Here is a 17,983-nt window from a genome sequence, read left to right as displayed (position 1 = left end):
TGCAATCTGCTTCCTCCTCTCTCAGAATCAGTGAGATATTAGCAAGCCAGAATGTCATCAGCCTAGCCCTGTGTACCAGTGACTTTTACAGAAGGATAGTCTCCGTGACTGGGAATGGAAATGTCAGGTCCCTTGCCCCAATTCTCTTCCACATACTATATCCTTTTCTGCCTGGGGATCTTGGTTGTTGAGGTTCTTCTGCATTCTTCTGGGACACTGATGCTCTGCGCTGATGGTTTTTGGGGGCATCTTAGACAGAATCTCACATGCAAGGTACTTATCAGGGATCAACACCTATGGAAGAAACGGGACAAAACAGGATAAGACATAGGGAGAAATGTGATGGAAGTCAAAAAGCATTGCCAACCCAGTGGGAAGCTGTGGAGTAGATATAAACCATGGGTGTTGCTGTAACATGACCAACTTGTCCTGGTTTGCCAGGATTATCCTTGTTTTAGCACTGAAGGTCCCACATTCTGGGAGCCCCATAGTCCTGGGCAAAGTGGGACAGTTGGTCACGCCGGCAGCTGTCTCATGTTGAGTTTCACATCTCAGTGAGGCTCAAACTTTGATACTGAGGCACACACAGAAGCAGCTGCTGGTGGAAGCTATCTGTTGACCTTATCACAGTAACTGGACAGCGAGTCCTTTCTAGAAGGGAGGTCCAAGTGGTGCATCTCTGGGTCTACCATGAGGAGATAGGACACTGTGCCCTATCCTCAAAGGGCCCGGCTTGCCTCCTTTCTGTCTCCTGTCTCTGGTCCACCTGTCCTGTTTGAGAATATGCACGGCCTTTGGAGATAATCAGGCCTGAATCTAAATCCTAGTTGGGCCACTCGTTCGTTATGCAAGCGTGGGCAAGTCAACCTCCAAAGCCTCAGTTTCTCGTTTTGTGGCATTATGGTAAAAATTCAATGAGATAATATGTATATATAGAATTGGCACAGAGTAGGTCTTAAGTAAAGATGAGCCAACATTATTTTTGAGGAAAACACTCCCACCTTGGAAAATGGCAAAGAAAACAGTCTCGAGTAGTCCTTACTCTGGGCGGCTTCCTGCCTCCTCACACCTGCCTTCCCATCCCCTTATTAAAGGCACCTCTCGCCTCTCCCCACTCACTGAGGAGTTTCCATGCCTGTGCAATCCGATGAAAGCAAGAGCGCTCCCTCCACCCGACAATCGGGAAGTCTGAAACACACAGTGGCAACCAGAAGACAATGGGTTTTCCTTAGAGCTGCTGGCACTGGGGAAAATCCGAGTCAAAGAAGGAATAGAAGGCATTAGCAGCCTGTGTTCAGTGAGGTCCCTGCAACACCAAACTGTGGGCAAGGAAAGGGTAATGCTGACAGAGCTTGAAAAAGTGCAGCGGAAGGCAAACAAATAAATGATTTAAGGTTTTGGAAGAAAGACTTCTGAAGAAAGCTTGACCTTAACCTCTGGAGCTTAGAGCAAAGCTCTGCTGAGTGAAGGTGGGTTGCAGTAGTAAATTGGTGTGGACAAAACACACAGAGAGTCATTATGAGAGCAGAAAACCCCCCTCACCTTGTTGGGGCAGTGACTGCTGATAAGACATGTCCTTAAAGGGCAGCCTGCTGAGAGGCATTGGGCTAAATTCAAGGACAATAGCAATCCTCATTAGGGCCAAAAGCCAGGGGCTGGGATACGAGGGTCACCTTACCAGGCTATTTCATGAGCTGCTTGCCTATGGCTAGTCGGCTCAGTTGGATGGAGCAGCGAGTTAATGAGGCCAAGGGCAGGAGGCTGAACTCCTGCAAAAGCCAGCTAGCTTTATACTCTTCCACGGCCCTGGATTCTCACACGTATGTGCTTACTCACTGCCCGTGTCTCCTCAAGTTCACTCTCTGAGGATTTCACGGAACTCTTAACAAATGTGCAGATGCGTGTTGGAGATGCAACCAACGGTCTAGCCTAGCAGCAAGATATTAATTCAATTACACCTTTATTCATTCTGTCAGTCAACAAATATTTGAGCACTTACTCTGTGGAGGTATTGCGCCGGGTGCTATGGATAGTGCAGTGAACAAGAAAAAAAGGAAGACATAAAACCGGAGAAACAAAAAATTCAACACAGGAGAGAGGCAAAGGGAATACCCAGGTTGATATGAATGGAAGGTCCAAGATGACAACCGACAGTTGTATGGCAATACAAGGAAAAAAAGAAAAGGTTTCCGATTAGCAAAAGAGGAAATATCTGTAGAAGATATCTCCAGGAAAAAAAAAAAGATTTTAAAAGTTGAGATGACTGAAGACTTTGAAAGTACAGAAAGAAGATTTTTAGTTCTATCAGTAAGTTCAAGGTGAAAAAGTGATACATTCATGGAAAATCAAGAAAATGAACAAATATGACAATAATTCTAGAGAAAATAATAAAGTGTACAAGAAAAGGAATGAGATCAGAGTATGGGTGAGAGTTGAAAGAGGTTGCATACTGGGAGCTGACATTGGGAAGGTGGCACAAGAGGGGCGGGAACTGCTCTTTTCCATCCTAAACCTAGCAGTGCTGCTTCATTTTTCAAAGCTTATATATTCACCACTGAGAAAATGCTTTTTTAATTCTTTTAAATTCAATGGGTCTGAATGCAATGATCAGAAGTCATTTAAAAATCTCAAAAAAATGTACCTAGGTCCACATAAAAGACTATTCACTGAAGCGCAGTCTGTAACAGTAAAAACTAACAATTTTTAAATGCTCATCATCAGTAGGATGGGCCAAAGAGATACGAGTAACTTCATAAAATAAATGGACTATTTCACAGCCTATGAAAATACAGGGGGGGTGATCTGTATTGGAAAGATCTCTTCACATATTGTTAAGTGAGAAGATCAAGCTGCAGAACAGTATGTACCAAAGTGGGCGTGTATATATGTGTGTGTGTGCATGTGTTTGTGTCTGTGTATGAGTTTGCATGTATTAATACATAGGAACACATGTGAACAGATGCAAAATAAATTATTTACGGTGGCTACTTCTAGGGTAAGATTAGAGCAGGCTCAGAAGGATGTTCACTTTTCCTAAGTATTTGTGGTCCATAATTTTCCAATGAGCAAGTACTATTTTTATTATTAAAGATGAAATCCACAAAGATAATCTTTTTAAACTAAAATACAGAGAAGCAGCTGAGCCCACTGCATGTGCAGAGGTGGAAGGCCTGCAGACGCCTGGGGAGAGGGCGCTGGTGCAGGCCAGAGCCGTGAGGACCGGAACTAAGGCACCCTGGGGAGGACGGGAAAGCGGAGAGGGGCTGGGGCGGAAGAGGCGTGGCATATGGTCTGCACTGATGTGCTAGTAGTCATGGGGGATTTGTTCTGAGAGTTTCCAGATGGCCAGGATCCAGAACTCCCCAAACTGTGAGCGCCCCAGGGTACCTCTTCCCAGAGAACCAGTGCAGCAGCTGACAACGGTTAGGCATGAAGCGGGCTCTGGGTCCCATCCTCTTTGTGGTCAGCGACTGTGTGTAGCCCTGGTGTCCCATGATCTTTACTATAGCTGGGCTTCCTGGGCCCCTTCCCACTTGGTCAGCACCACTCCCATCCCTTCCTCAACCAAACCTGTGATCTGAAAATGAGATTGCAAGGTTTAGCAAGTCATGTGACCATCAAAATCTAGAAGCAAACAAGAGGCTCTTTTTGGCTCTTCTCTTCAAACGTAGAGTGGACCCCAAATGGAGACTCTTGGCTTCTTCTCTTTTACCCACAGGTCTTTCTAGGCTAGAGAGTGCCCGAAGAATAAAACAACCATAAAAAACAAGATTTCACGTGGAGAAGTACCTCTCTTATAGCTTTTTGTAAATCTCTGTACTCTTCCATCCCCGGGAAGACAGCCAGAGGGTGGATCGCCCCTGTCCCACAGGTGGGACTCCAACCAAGGTGCAGGGCCTTCAAGTGGGGCTCTGCAGAGGTGGAAGGTCACCTGCAGAGCTGGGGTTCCCAGGAAATCCACCCCGTCAGTCCTCGGTGCTCAGTGTGTGCTGTGTTTGCAGATGGCTGTGAATCCTAGATCTGCCGATGGTATTCATGGGACCCTGGGCAAATTTCTCATTTTTCCTATAGTTCAGTTCAGGGAAAAGGGGCAGGGGGATTGAGATGGGAATAATAATAGTAACTATCTTCCAGAGTAATACATGGTGATCTCGCAAAAGTATCAACTATTACTATGGTTGTTGTTATGATTTTATTGCGCAGAGAGAGTTCAAGCCCCATCCCAGGTTTCTGAAATGGAATTATTCCCGTTTTTGAAAGGTCTTCCATCCCCAGAGAAAACTCAGAGTAACACAAGAAGCTTTTTATTATTACTATTATTTATTTTTTTCCCAGCATATTTGTGAGGGTACAAATGTTAAGGTTAGGTATATTGCCCTTACCCCCCTCCTGCCTCGAGTCAGAGCTTCAAGCATATCCATCCCCTGGTTGGTGCGCTTCACATTCATTATATATGTATATACCCATCCCCTCCCCAACACAAGAAGTTTACTGTCAGCTGTCTCCCTGCTGGCTAGAGGACATGTTAGGACACATCAACTGCCCTACAGTGGAGGCTCAGTGACATGGGAAGAGCTTATGCTTTTGTGTCCACACCTTGAATCCAGGCTCTGCTTGCTGCTCAGCACCTGTGTGAGTGTAGGTGAACTCTTGAACCTCTCCAAGCCCCGTTTCCTCTTCTAGAGGCCAGGGACACTATGCAACCCCAAGTGCAGATGTGAGGATGACAGATGATATACGCAAAGAGCACTGTGTGGCATCTGTCTTATGGTAGCCGCTCAATAAATTGTAGCTAGTGTTTTGATTTTTATTATTCCATCTGATCAATGGCTAATCCCTGTGACCCATGACAGAAGTACACTTGCGTGCATGTGTGCACACACACATTCCCCTCTCAGGCCTGGGATGGCCATGCTTGTGTGTGTGACTTTCTTCTCTTGGAAGGAATTGGTCCCGCTACTGATTTTAAGAGCAATGAGGGTTAGATGAGTGAACTGATACGGAAGGGTAAAATAGAAGAATAACCATGATGCCTAATGATTGCATTGCACATTGCAGTTGATAGACAGCTCTGAAGTTTATAAGATGCTTTCACCAAAATTACTTCAGGTCATGTTTTAAGTGGTGATCCAAAATAACACCTCCAACAAGACTGCATTTTTGAGCAAACAACCCTTACTGTAGACTATAAGCAATTTCATGAATGTTCTTGTCTTGCTCCCTGGTTAATTTGCATCCTTAGATAATTGGGCAAAGATTACAATGTGCCCACTAGACATCCCATCCAAGTGTCAGCTTTGCCCAGAGAATCCGAAACTAAACCAGAATCCCAAAGCTTCTTAAGTGAATAGACAGTGGCCACTTCACCCACCATGATCTAGTGGTGTTTTACCTTTTTTTTTTAACCTTGTTATAGAGATGGTCTCAGATGCCAAATATATGGGACATTAAAAAAATAAAACCAGTAAAAATTGATTCCTAATCATTATATTATCTCCTGGACTATTGCCTTTCTCTTGAAGCGAATTCAGATTAAGACTAATTTATATTGATTTTTAAAATCTAAATTGCATGTTCCTCTAACTACATTCAAAACACAGAACCAAGTTTTATATTATTGTTTAAGCCAATTGGATAGCTTAAGCAAATAGCATTTATAGGTGACCCCAGTCTGCACCAAGAAAGATCTTATTGCTTTTAGTGCTTTACATCATTTTATGTGGTGCCCCAGGAATTAGATGGTCCACTTTACATATGTATTACTTGAGAAGCTACTTTTCCTCATCCAACACACTACATCAAAGCAAAACAAAGTAAGGGAGCAAGAAAAAAAATTATGCTTGGGTAAGATTAAGGATGGGAGAGCCAGGCATGGTGGCTCACTCTCGTAATACCAGCGATTCAAGAGAGGCTGAGGCAGGAGGATCACTTGAGCCCCAGAATTCAAGACTGCAGTGAGCCATGATCATACCACTGAATTCTAATCTGTGGAGCAGAGCCAGACCTTATTTCTGGAAAAAAAGAAAAAATTAATGATGGGAAATTATTCACAGGGAAGTTCTGTTTATTACCTTCTTACCTGGAATGAGGTTCAGCACAGAATAGACACAATAAATATTGATAAATAATATTGGTAACATGCACTAATGGAGGGAATTGTGACATGGGTTAACCAAAATTCATGAGTATTTGACATTGCCACGTTTGATGTTTCTATCTACACATTTTCAAGAGAGCTTCCCTAGCATTTTAGAATTTCTCCCCAGTACGGCCCGGATGCCTCAAGGGAAGGTAGCCTATCATTTCCAGCTCCAGAGACATTCTGATTAGTCTCAACAAGAAATTGGCAGACTTTTTCTTACATCATAATAAATATTTTAGGCTTTTCAAACCAAGAGGCAACATGGAAGTTATTCTTTAAATACTTAAGTAATCATTAGAATATAACCATTTAAAATGGTAGGCATCATCATTAGCTCTTGGGCCATAATGACAAGGGGGCTGGCTGGATTTGGCTTGTGGACCATAGTTTGCAGACCCTTGGTCTAAGCCGTCATGACAATCTCATGTTTTTTGCCAGTGATGGTCAGGAACTCAGCTTAAGCCAATGAGAGCATGGCTTTTCCCTGAGCAAGGTTATCAGCGGAGGGATGGGCACATGACTTGAGTCAGTCCAGTGAGACCAAAGAGAAGAGCCTGATTCTACGGTTGGGAGAGCCGTTCTTTCTCTCTTTTGCTTTCTCCCATCCTCTTTGCCTTCCTCCCTTTCCTTTCTGGCTCATCTCTCTCACTGGAGATGAACAAGTAAGCACATTGTAAGTGCTGCAGATAGCCGTCTTGTGACGATCAGAACAGCTAACCTGAGAACAAAGCACCTGCATGGGAGAGGACAGAGCTGGGAGAATCACAGAGAAACAGAAGCTAAGCCCGGACTGTACAGCGCCCGGAGCCCGTTCCACTTTGGTGCTTCTTATTATGTAAAATAATAAATGTGCATATTGTTTAAGCTAACTTAACTCAAGTTGACTGTTTCTTATAGAACAAAGCATTCTGACACAAAGTATAAATAAATCAGGTATCATTAATAAATATTAATACTGCAAATTTTCTAGCTAATAACTTCTGTCTGCTTAGGTACAAACTAAATGCTCTCCTGGAACACTGAAGTCTCTCACCCATTTAATTCTGCAAGACTCTAGGAGTGACTCACTCATGCTAAAAGCAGATAGGCCCATATTTTTCTGCCCGAGCCTGTAGCCTGATACCTAGAGACCCTGGCACTACTAGATGGAGATACCTGTCAATGACTTCTGTAAAGATCTACTTACCCATCTCAAATGCCATCTCCAGTACCTTCCCACCACACCCCAGCCCCATCACCATAGGCAAAGGGGAGTTGTATTCTGAGCAGAGACGTGGGGAATGTTCTGTCCCCTGTTTTAGAGTAGACTAAGCCACTGCACCAAAAAGCTGCATTCAGCAGCTTAAATGAGCAAATAAGCTTATTTTTCTCATACATAATAGTCAAAAGTGAGTGTCTAGTTCAGTGGGGAAGATTTGGGGGCAGGATACTCAGTTCTTCACAGTCTTTTAAGGACTTGAGCTGGTGGTCACTCTCCCCATATCCAATAGGTAGCTTCTAGATCACTCTTGGTATTCCTTGCAGGGAGAAGAAGACAAGAAGAGCATGGAGGAGCGAATAAGAGAGGGACAAGCATGAAAGTGGCACACCTCACTTCTATGCACTTTCCACGAGACAGAATGTGCTCACATGGCACCACCCAGCAAGGGAGCCTGGAAAACAGAGTGTCACTGGGCAGCCATGTGCCAAATTATGATTCAAATGCTATGGATGAAGACGAGAATGGAATTGGTGGATAACCAGCGATCTCTACCACGTTCTCTGTGTGTTGTCACCAGGATCCCCAAGCCATACCACTTGTGCACTGAGAATCTCAAAGTCCCTACTAAAAGGGACTTTTATCTTTTAGTAAAGGTAAAAGGTTCACTTTTACCTTCTACCCTAGTCTAAAGGCTGATCCTCCCACATTGTTTTTTGCAAGCTTGTTTTTAACTATTATTCCATCTGATCCTTGAACCTTGATGAGAAATATTGGGCCAATATCATTGCCTTAATTTTATAGATGAAAAATAAGACTTCGCAAAGTTAAGTAATTTGCCTAAGGTTACTCAAGTTTTTGGTAGAACTGAGACCTAACAAAAACTCTCCTGGGCCTAACTCAAGACAAGCTCCTCTGAGAGGCCCTGTCCTTGGGCAGGACCTCAAGAGCCGAGTTTTAGCAAGAATTCTGTTAGGCTGGTTTAGCCAGAATCCCCCCATAGCTGATGCTTCTTCTTAGTAATTCTCCATCCATAGCCCCTCCCCCTGACTAAAAATTCTCACCTTTCCTTTTTGCATTCAAAGTCATGCTCTATCTCTCCCCCTTGCTGCAAACTCCATTGCAATATAGATCCATATGCCTGTTGCAGTAGTCCTGAATAAAGGCTGCCTTACCACTTTCCAACTGGATTCAGCCAAATAGGAGACCCCACGAGAGGTCAGAGGGCAGGAGTGAAAGGAGATAGGCTATTCCTTCCCTGTGCTTTGCTGATGTTCTGGAAGTAGTGCATCCTTCTAAGACTGTCCTTTGCCAGGCAGCACTTCCTCCTTGGTCCCAGCTCTCTCTGGGCTCTAATCACACTCTTTTCTCCCCTTACCCCTTTAGTACTAGTGGCAATAACAATTTCTACCATTTCTAGTCTCTGGCTGACTCAACATCCCTTGATGGTTCTCTTGACTTTGCCTTAACCTTGCTTCCTCTTTATATTAATGGTGCTTCATTTTAACTAGCTGGGGCAAATTATTTCCTTCTAGGACCCTGACTGGTAGAGAATGGTTGGGGAGGTGGGGGTCGGAGTTCTAGCTAGAGCAAGCCTGTCTGAGAATCATCCCTACCTCTTCAATAAGCATGCTATAGTCCTAACATAGCCATCCCAGTAACCTTTACGTTCCCCCAGTTCAGGCTGTAAACATCATCAGGAAAATCTAGCCAGCCTGTGGTTATAGAGTTGAGTTTCTTTATTCTGCCTCTTTCTTTTGAAGATGCAGATTTTGTTCAATGCTTTGTGGCTTGTGGTTCACCTGCTGGTGATACAGTCAGCAGCAGCAGGGAGGTTAATCAATCCCTCTGAAAGCACATAGAGCATTGAGATGCTGTTTTATGCAGATCAGAATGTCTTTCCAGAGCTACAGATGTCCAAACAAATTCTCACCAGTGAACATGAGAGACTATTATCCATAAAGAAACGATGACAGATTGCAGGCTCTCACTGTGCACGTTAGTAGCATTAACAATATAATAGCCAACATTCATTGAGCATGTATTTTGTGCCAAGCCCTGTTCTCAGAACTTTATATGTACTAATATTTACTCACCTAATCTTCATGAAGGAGGAAGGAAATATACCTAGGGAAAGAGAGATAAATCTTTTTGTTCTGATTTTAGAATCAGAGAACATTGAAATAGAAGGAAACTTACAAATTATTGACTTTCCCTTTCTTTTTATAGATGAGAATAGTGACATGAAGTAGCTTCTTCACATCCATATGGTTAATTGGTGGCAGTGACAGGATGATATCCCGGATGTCTCTTCCTTCTCTTCCAAACATATTAAATCTTCAAGTCAATATGAAGCCAAAGTTATCTCCTTAGCAGCCCATGGGTCAACTAGGCTGACACAAAGAAAGGAAAAGTAGTCTTAGCGGAAGATATTCTATGTTCTGACTCTTTGCACACTAGTAGTTGTAGAGAATACAGAGCTGGTAAGCAAAGGTCTGGGTTTCATGAGGTTCATAGGCACCTCTGAAGTGAAGATATTTTCCATAATCAAGAAGAAGGACACCCTCCCAGGACAAACTGAGATTCTGAAATGAATTTATTACCATCCTATTATGCACTTGTGGAAATGTCAAAAACAACTCTTTAGACAAGGGCTCTGCAAACTTTTTCAGTAACAGGCCAGATAAATACTTTGGCTTTGTGGGCCATATGGTCTTTGTCACAACTACTTCATTTTAATGTCCTCTCAAACTCTAGTCTGCTATGTCTTTATTTAATTTAACATTTATCAGTCACAGTTTGGTTGTCATTGTTTTAGGTGCTGAGGAAAGAGATAATTAGACACTCTTTCAATATCTGACTTCCGTCTCTGGCTATATTGCAACCTAAATTCTCAAAATCCCCTGCTAATATATCACAATTAAAATACTGAATTAAATATCTTCTCAAAAATAAAGCATTGGCTGAGCTGATAGAAAATTTCTTGGAGGTCAAAAACAAAATATAGAAAGTGCTAATCTAGGGGAGGGAGTGATGGAATAGACATTTGCCCTGGAGAACTATGTCAGTTCTGGCTGTCTATAATGAGAGTTTTAACCAACCTCTACAGGAAACAGGGGGTTTAGCCTAGGGCCTAAGTAAAGTAAGAAGTTGGATTTGAAGACCCATCTAAAGCCAGGATCTTCAAAGGAAAATATTCTCACTGGGGAAATTATTTTAAAAAGTCACCCAACAAAGAGAAATGATTGGGTTACATGCATGTCTTGGCCCTTGCTATAGATAGTGGAAAAAATAAATGAATAAAAATTCCCAGTAAGCTGCATTCATGCAGGTCTGGGCTGAAATGTACCCTAACTATATGGCCAAAAAGAAACATAAAATTTTAGTTTAAACTAGTTTTGGGTTGGTGATACCAGCAAAACTGGGAAAAGTACAAATCTTTTATATTAATAGACGAATACACTTGAAAACCAGGCCTCAAATACCTCTATAGTAGACTTTATTTATAGACTTATAGTAGACTTTATATTAATGGCTGCTCAATATGTTCATGTTCTTATCCACAAGACCTATAAACCTTACCTTAAATAGCAAAAGAGACTGCAGATGTGATTAAGTCAAAGGTTTTTATATGGACAATTATCCTAGATTATTTGTGTGGGACTTAAATAATCACACTTGCCCTAATAAGAAGGAAGAAGAAGGAAATTTGACACAGAGGAGAAGGTAATGTGAAGATCTTGTAGGAAGAGATTTGAATATGCTCCATTTCTAGCCTGGAAGATAGAAGGGCCCATGAATAAAGCGATGCAAGGAATGCAGCTCTAGAAGCTGGAAAAGGCAAGGAAACTGATGATCTAGAGCCTTCAGAGTACAGCCTTTCCAACACCTTTTTTTAAGTCCAATGAAATCCTTTTTGGACTTCTAACCTCTAGAACTATAAGAGAATAAATGTGTTTTTATTTTAAGCCACCAAGCTTGTGGTTATTTGTTACAGTAGCAATAGAAAACTCCAAGGAATATGAACTCACAATTAAAAAATATAACTAATCATACAAGGAAAAAATTATTATGAGAAAGAATCTGCAAAAACAACACATTATAGAATCATACCATCAAATACAGCAGATATTATTGGAAATAGAATATAAAAATAATATTAATTAATATGTTTAAAGTAATAAAAGAGAGAATTAATAGTACAACAAAGGAATGAGATGATAAAATATGCCAGGAAGATTTGAAAAAGAACCTGATAGAACTTCTATATGTGAAAAGCATAGTAACTAAAATTAGAAATTTAATATATGGGTTAAATAGATTAGATATACCTAAAGAAAAAAATTAATGAACTGGAAGTAGATATAAAAAATTACCTAGATATAATATAGCACAGTGCAACAAAAAGATGAAAAATATGAGAGAGAAGTTAAGAAACATGAAAGATAGAGGTAGTCCAATATATACTTTAATTAGAAATGTATAATAAGAGAATGAAGAGAATGAAAGAGGGACAACAAAATTGTCAATAAGATAATGACTAAGATTTTTCTAAATTTTAATGAAACATATCAAATCCTCAGACTTAGGAATCTCAACGTATTCAAAGAAGAGTAAATTTTTTAAAAATCCACATCTAGACACAGTATATGAAACTATAGGACACTAAATATAAAAATCATCTTGGCAAAAGATGGATAGGAGCAGATTTCCTAAAAATGAAAAACAAATTAATAATTGATTTAGTAAAATAGAAGTACAAATTCAGTATGCTCAGTGCATACTAGTCCAAATTCTATACCCAGCAAAACTATTTAAAAGAAGAAAGGAGTAACATTTTTTTAAACATTAGACAAACAAAAATTGAGAGAATTTGTACCAAAATATGTAAGGGAAATTTTCTACAAAAAAAAAATTAAGATGATACAGAAGTCCTAGAAAAAGGAGTGATGAACAAATATATTGATAAGTATGTGGAAACTTGTGCTAAAAAGACAACAATAGTAAATAAATAGGCAAGATAGGAGTGAGTTAAACTTTTCTATATTCCTCATATTATTTGGGAGGAAGGTAAAGACATTGATAAACATTAGACTTTTAAATATGAATGTTAAACTTTCTAGAGTATGACTAAATCATACAAATAGAATTAAGACTTTCAAATTAGTAGAGAAAAATGCAATGAGAAAGAAAATATCTAATTCAATCTGAAAAACTTAAAAAAAAAGGAATAAAATTCTACAAAGGGCAGGGCAAAGATAAAGTGTAAAATAAGATATGTAGAAGAAATACATCAATAATTACAAACATTGTAAATTGAGTAAACTCTCCAGGTAAAAGACAAGAATATTCAGAATTAATTTTTTTAAAAAATACAAAATTCTGCCTTGTTACTTTCATCTTAAACCTTTATACATCTAAAACCTTATGGCATAGGATGGAAAATGATAGCAGTAAAATTTTAATCCAACAGACATCAGGGTCATTTTAATATCAGAGAAAATTTATTATAAGGCAAAAAACATTATGAGAGATAAAATAATCACTGCATATTAATTTTAGCTCCAGTTTATCAGGAAGATAAAACAGCTCTAACTTTGTATGTACCTAATAATATAGATTATGTATGTCTGTGTGTGTAAATGAGAAGACAAAACAAAAAAAGAAATTAATAATCTACCATCATGGCAATAGACTTTAACAGACCTCTGTAAGTAATTGATAAATCAGTGGAAAAAGAAACAATAGTGATACAGATTTAACCACACAATTAATAAGCCTTCACCCAACTACATTACATTATACCACATTTCTAAGCATAAATAGAACATTTACAAAAATTGGTCATGTACCAAGCCATAAAGCAAGTCTCAGTAAATTCCAAAGTACCAATACAGAGACACATTCCCCAACCACAGTGAGATTTAGATTTAATAATCAAATGATTATTAAATAAGACAGCACTCCTGCCCCCAAGGAGTTTATACTCTAGATTCAGAGACATAGAAAGAAGTAACTAATTAGAATAGAAGGCAGGATGAAATAACTGCAAATAGAAATGCAAAAAGCATTGTGAGGGAACATAAATACAGATCAATTGATTTTGACTAATGGAATTGGGAGCAACCTAAAGGGTGTGACAACATCCCGTGTTGAAGGGTGAGAATGGAGGAGCGTGGAAGTAACAGCATTTCAGGCAAAGGCACAGGATTAAACTTGAATGCCCAGCAGTTTGGGGATGGTCATCAGGTCAGTTTTTCTGGAGTAAAGATTGTTAACCTTTCTTGTGCTGTGGATCTCTTTGGCAGGCTGAGCAGACCTGTGGACCACCTCTCCAAATTTGTTTATAATGTATAAAATAAAATACATAGAATTACAAAGGAACCCAAAATATAGTGATATGCAGTTGTAGAAATATTCAAGAACATAACTTTTGTTGTGTTATAGTAATAATATATGTGTGGGTCTAATAACAAACACAATTTTGAAGTTATGGGCTATAAACAAAATATTTCAAGAGATCAGCAATAACTGTAAGATCATATGAAAATATCTGCAATTTCTATTGGTGCAAAGGCACTGCACTGCTGATGCTACTGTGCTTGGTTTCTTCCATTCAGAATCAGAGAAAAATGCTAAACTTCAGTTAAAACTTGGTGAAAATAAAGATGCACTTTTCTCCCAGAATTTGGTCTACGAAAGATGTTAAGGGAAATAAAATGTAAACCTGGCCATAAAGTTCTTTAGGTGTTACGCTAAAGGAATTCCAACTGTTTTTTCCTGTGAGCAATAGGAGTCATGCAGGTTTTGACTGAATATTTAAAGTTTTGTGTTATTTTGTTGTTGTTTTTCTCCTGCATGAACAAACTATGAAATGAGATTGTTACTTTCTCCCCTATTCTAAACACTTTGGAAAATATCCCATAAAAATACACACCACTTAGAGTACAATAAAAATGCCCAAGATGATTTCAGCACAGAGTTGCAAACATGGAAATTGAACCACAGAGATATGCTACCAATCTACAGGTGCAGCTTGGTGCATGGTGTTCTTTGCACATGTCCTAGAAGTTAAGATGTTTTCCCAACCTTCTACTGCGTATTATGGAGGCTGAACAATTACTTTTCCAACTATCACATTCAAGTCTTCTTCCACCACCTCATGTTTGCATAGAAAGTCTGTTTTAGTTGCCCAAAGTGCACATGCCTCATTTTCGTAATCTACTTTAGTCTATTTCTGTGCACCGAAAGACAGTCCAATTCAGTATTCCACACTTCAATATTAATTTGTCTTTTCAGCTATTTCAACAGAGGATGTGTATCCTCTGTTACAACTTGGCTCAAATCCATCCGTCATTTTATTGACCTACTGAAAACAATGTCCAATGCATTCCGGCTCACAGATTGAGTTTGCTGTAGCCACACATGAAACCGGGACACTGTTGAGTGTCTTTTTTCTAAAAAAAGAGCATTCACAGTGATAGAGATTCTTCACCTGAGAATGAATATGCAGTTAGTCCTCCAAATCCACGAGTTTCACATCTATGGATTCAACCAACATAGATCCAAAATGTTTGAAAAAAAAAATGGATGGTTGAGTCTGTATGGAACATATAAGGACTTTTTTCCTTGTCATTATTCCCTAAATAATACAATATAACAACTCTTAACATTTATATTGTATTAGATACTATAAGTAACTACAGATGGTTTACAGTATACAGGAGAATGTGCCATAGGTTATATGCAAATACTATGCCATTTTATGTAAGGGACTTGAGCATTCATGGATTTTGGTATCTGGGGCGGGGGTTCTGGAACAAATCTCCCATGGATACCAAGGGATGACTGTACATCATAAACACTAGTATATAGAACAATGGATTTGTTCAGAAATTCAAAGGTTAAACGGATTACTCAAAATTACAATAGTAAGAAAATGATGTATGCCTTTACTGTTGACCCAGGAACATTCTATGCATTTCTTTAAATACTGATTTATAAAGGGCATTTCCTCCAACAGTTTTGGGAGAAGCACTGAGTAACACATGTAGATAATTTTGAAATAGAGTATGTGTTTGCTTCAAAGAAAAAATAGGCTATTTTGAGAAGAGAGAAAATTACTTACCAATATAAAATTTTCCTTGAGTTAAACACATTTATGAGGCCAGCAGATGAGGGAGAAAGTTTCTTTGTTTTTTTTGTTTTTAAATTTCCTTAAGGGTATATGATCCTTAATGGAATTGTACACAGAAATGAAATCAAACAGAAATCTAGTTTAATTTTAAACCTCCTTATCTGTGGTACAGTTCATTGTATTATAAGAAAGAGTTGCTGTGAGTTATTTGCTCTGTACATGGTCCCAAACAAATGGGAAACTGGCAAACAGTCATTCCATAAATGTGAAATGGACAGTACTGGTGGCGATTTTTTCCAGTCACTATCCAAGAGGAGTGCTTTATTTATCAGGTGAAAAGGGACTCACTCCGCTGACAGGACAAACAGAAAAGTCCCCTTGGAATTAGGCTCTCCTCTTCACACTGTTTACAAATGCCTCTTTCTCTAGGCAAGAAGCAAATTGTTCAGTCCAACTCCCAGGATTGCTCTTCCTACAAAAGCTGCACGACACATTCTCTATTACCCCGAGTTGTTATTTTATTTAAAATGACATCTTTGCTAGATTCAGAGAGAAGAAATAATTCTTAACATAGATCTCTTCCAAGGACTTCTAGGAATAAAACATTCTCTACTTCTTTCCTCAAATATTAATATGCATTTTGTGAAATGGTTATTTTGAAAATCTATACTTCACAGACTGCTATATAGATTTTCAATTGCATTTCAATTTCAAATCAATTCCTACATTTGCCAGAAACACTGATCCTAAAAATGGACTCTCTTCTTTTTTGTTAATTCAAAGGTATATATTTGTTAATATGAAACTTAACATATATCACAAAATATTTAAAACATTAATTTAAAAAAATTGAAACAAATTAGATCATTGTGAAGAAGATGAGTATAATTTAAGAGAAATACAAAGCAACCTTTTGGCAATAATTATCTTTAGACATTATTAGATTTTAAATTTCAATTATTGGCTATAATACATATCTACAAAGTTAAGATTTTTTCATACACAAATTAAAATTTTTTTCCATACACAAATTAACCAGCAAAGTTTTTCTGTCATGTATATTGCTAATCCAAGTTCAAGTCCCAGCTCTTCCACTTTCTAGCTGCCTGACCTTGTAAATCACAATCACTCAGAAACAGTAAAATGAGGATAAAATTATCTCCCTCTAAGATTTTGAGGATTAAATCAGATAATGAATGAGAACATGCTTTGTAAGCTATAAAGTGTTATTGAAAGATTAAGTATCACCAGTGCTTTTTAAAGGACAAACTGAGATATCATTACTCATATGTGATATATTGTAAAATGTCTCTCTCAACCCTTTTGTCTTTCTGAACCTCTCTCCCTCTCTGAATTGGCATGGAAACTTATTGTTTCTGCCAAATGAGTCTGGATGTGAACAGTCATTTATTTGAGGACATGTGTCAACATTACTTTCAAAGAAAAAAAAAAGTGCCAGAACATACCATTGCAAAAATCACTGGGCATTGTTATTACCTCAATAGTTGATAAAGAAAAGTATTAAGGCAAGTACATGAAATTACCTTTTTTGTAAATCAGAAAAGGCAAAATAGTGGCAATTTCATATGGTTCAACCTACTATCTATTGAAATGAGAACAAGAAGAGCGTTGAACTCTACAGGACATATTTAAATGAAATAAAGGATTATAAATTGTCTTGAACACTCACACACACACGCACAATGAAAAACAAAAACCAAATGATCTTTATGAACTGAAACAGCACTCGATAATAACATTTTGCATCTTCCCCTCACTCATCTGTAATGTCTTATAAGTCTGAACTAGAATTTAGGTCCTTTTGATAATAAAGCTAAACAACAAGTCACAGTTACCGAAAGAGTCCTGCTTAATAATATTTCACTTATCTACAATAAAACTTTTTTATCTTAAATAGTTGTGAAAATAATAAATACTCATTGTCAAAGATTTGAAAAATATATAAAAATATAAAGAAGAAAAAAAGAACTTAGCCTCTGTTACACCATCCAGTGTTAGCTAAATGCAAACTTCCTGGTATATTTCATTTGAAACTTTTTCTCTACACTTCTTTTAGGCACAGTTAAAATGAAATTGCAGATATAATTTTATACTGTGCCTTTTTACATTTGGAAATTATATCATAAGTAGTTTCCAATGTTAATTCACTCTTGGTAAGCATAATTTTTACAGAGAAGTTAATTTCTCATTACTATATTGGTTGTATCTTACTGAATCATTCTACAATTGTTAGGCATATAAAGTTTTATATCCAATATTGCAATGAACATCATTTTATATATATACATATATATATACATATATATATTATTTTTCCCTGTTTCAGAGTTTTTTCTTATGATGAAGTATCATAAATAGAATTATTAAGTAAAAGAAAGTATCTTTTTAATGTTCTTGATACATATTAGCAAAGTGTATATTCTCACCAACAGGGTTTGAGAATACCTATTCAGCATGAAATATTATTGTCTCAAAGTACTGTTAA

The sequence above is a fragment of the Microcebus murinus genome, chromosome 6 (genome assembly GCF_040939455.1).
Source record: "Microcebus murinus isolate Inina chromosome 6, M.murinus_Inina_mat1.0, whole genome shotgun sequence".
NCBI classification, from domain to species: Eukaryota; Metazoa; Chordata; class Mammalia; order Primates; family Cheirogaleidae; genus Microcebus; species Microcebus murinus.
Note: the sequence above shows the minus strand (reverse complement) of the source record.